General features: G+C 34.2%; 1 pseudogene; it reads right to left on the minus strand.

Annotated features, from left to right (window-relative positions):
* Nucleotides 1-284: 284 nt before the first annotated feature.
* Nucleotides 285-2,644, minus strand: LOC143593987 (zinc finger BED domain-containing protein RICESLEEPER 2-like; annotated as a pseudogene).
* Nucleotides 2,645-2,983: the final 339 nt, after the last annotated feature.

A 2,983-nucleotide genomic window follows, 5' to 3' on the forward strand; every position in this document is an offset into this window, starting at 1 on the left:
AAGCGATTTTTTCAATTCGATTCAACACTTACAGCTCGTCTAAGCGATTTTTTCAGTTCGTTTCAGCACTTAACAGCCTGTTCAAGCGATTTTTTAGTTCGTTTCAGCACTTAACAGCCCGTTTAAGCGATTTTTCAGTTTGTTTCAATACTTAACAGCCCGTTTAAGCGATTTTTCAGTTAGTTTCAGCACTTAACAGCCCGTTTAAGCGATTTTTCAGTTCGTTTCAGCACTTAACAGCCCGTTTAACCGATTTTTCAGTTCGTTTTTGCCCGTTTCAACAAGTTACATAACCAATACTTCAAACAAGGTAAACAATGATGACATTTCCTAACCAAAACATTAAACCAAAACATCATTTAAGGACTTTAAGATCACGTATTTGCACAGTGTCTTTATCCAAAATAACAATGATGACATTAAAAAATTCAAAATAACTAAAAACCCTACTACAAGTTGCATTCTTAGTCAACACAAGTTGTTCCTCCATCTCGATCTCGTTTCATCTAAATATATAAAAAAGGAAAGTTGTTTAATAATACATATACAAACATAAAATTAAATTGAAAAGAGAATTGAGTTTTTAATACCTCTCGGTCAATATGAAATTGCTACTATTATAACTTGGAATCAACGCTTCAATGTCTTCAGCAAGTTGTTCCTCCATCTCGATCTTGTTTTCATCTAAATATGTGAAAAATGAAAGTTGTTATATTAATAAACATATATACATAAAATTTAGTTGCAAAGAGAATGAACTTTTAATACCTTGTAAAACGTCCCACCAATCTTGAACGCATAGCAACGCCTCAACATTTGATGGTAGAAGTGAAGTTCGATACTTTCTCAAAACCCGACCTCCAATACTAAAAGATGATTCGGAAGCAACGGTAGTAATTGGGATGCTTAATAGATCACGATCCATTAGAGCCACTTTTGGATACCTTCCTTGATTATCCTTCCAATACCGTAAAACATCAAGTGGTTGTTATCTGTCAAGTTGAGGTTCATCTAAGTACAATGTTAACTGAGACTTTTCATTAACATCATTTCTACATTAGCTTTCAAATGAGTCAAATCCCTCCAACTCGTCCAACGTGTTGTCACCAACATTTGAACTCTCGGGTCTCGAAGAATCGGGCATTGTCTCCGATTGAATATCATACTCCATAAATAGCTTATGAATGCCATCAACGATACTCTTCAATTTCGTTTTTCGCTCTTCAACTTTCATGTCAAGATTTGAGTAGCAATACTCAACAAGCTTAACCTTATATCGTGGATCTAAAATAACCGCAAAAGATAACACCATACTATAACTTTCCCAATATTTATCAAACTTTTTTTCATGTCTTTTGCCATGTTACTAATAACATCATCCGTATTGCGAATTGCTTCTTCAATATGCAATTAAATTTTCCACACTTTATGAAAATATAAGTTGGAACTCGGATATAAGCTTCCAGAAAACAAAGTAGTGATATCATATAAAGGTTTCGAAAAGTTTGTGATTACTTCCACCCTTTCCCATTCCTCTTCTGATGGATTACTCTTAAAATTGGAATCAACTAGTGCTAACTGAGAATAAGCCCGACGATAAGCCAATGCACAATCAAGCATAAGATACGTAGAATTACATCTCGTTACGATATCTTGACGAACATGATTACCGCACCGTAATGAAAGTAATTCGATGCATTCTGCGAACTTACACTTCCTGGCAGCTTCCTCTCACATACTTAACCGAATCTCGAACCTTTTCAAATGCTCATTCAATTACTTTCATTCCAGCTTGAACAACAAGATTTAATACATGGGCAGAACAACGCACATGAGTATAATCACCATCACACACTAATACGTTATTCAAACACAAATGACTTTTCAAAGAAGATACTAAAACATCATTATACTTTGCATTATCTAGTGTTACTGTGAAAATCTTTTTATCAATACCCCAATCTGCTAAAAAGTTTATCATGTGCTCTGCTATGATGAACCCAGTGTGTGGAGGAGATATAAATCTAAAATTTAGTACCTTTTTTTCTTAGAACCCAATCTTCATCAACATAATGAGCTGTCAATTCTATATATCCATCCGTCGTGAGAGAAGTCCATAAGTCAGAAGTCAAACATATCCTACTAGTCATGCTTTGTAATTTGTCTTTAAGAATCATCTTCTCCCGATCATATATTCTTAAGATATGCGACTTTGCAGTGTTTCTTGTTATGTCCTTCACATCAGGATGTAAGAATTTATGCAAATCTCGTGATCCCTCATGTTCAACATAACTAAAAGGGTAGTTATGTTTGATGATTGAAATTGCTATATTCTCTTTATACATTTCTAGATCTAAAGGGGCGCGCTTTATTGGTGGACCTGGCTCATCAATATCAAAACACTTAGGGATATGTCGTTTTAAGTTCGATGTTCCCAAATTTGAACCAACCTTGTACTTCTGTCCACACGCTTTACAACTTACTTTCTTCGTCCCATCAGGTTCAACCATTACGCAACCAAAGTAGTCCTAAACATAAGAACGTTTACTTGAATCATTTGAATTAACTTCATCATCTCGTTCCTCACCTATACTATGTTGATCAAAACCAGTGTTGCTTGACATATCCACCAAATATTCTTGAATCTTGACCTACCAAAAGTCATGTAAAAAATATTAACAAAAGTCAAACATAACAGAATGCAAGTATAACAAATCCAACATTTCGGTTTTTGGTTCGGTTTTAGCCTAACAATTAATAAGATTTTTTATTAAAGATATATACACCCAAAGATGATTAAAGATTTCCACTTTATATTAAAGTTGAACAATAACTTTGCAGATTAATACAATCCATTGATCCAATGTCAACAGTATGTTAACATACTCTAGTAACTTGTAAAACCTGCAGTGTTTACATACATATGGTATCCAAAATCATGGTTTTACTTGTAAAACCGGCAAACAAAAATGGCTACGCGTAC

This window comes from Bidens hawaiensis, unplaced genomic scaffold (assembly GCF_021521415.1).
Source record: "Bidens hawaiensis isolate Kalapana, Puna unplaced genomic scaffold, B.hawaiensis_p1.1 tig00042985_1, whole genome shotgun sequence".
Lineage (NCBI taxonomy): Eukaryota > Viridiplantae > Streptophyta > Magnoliopsida > Asterales > Asteraceae > Bidens > Bidens hawaiensis.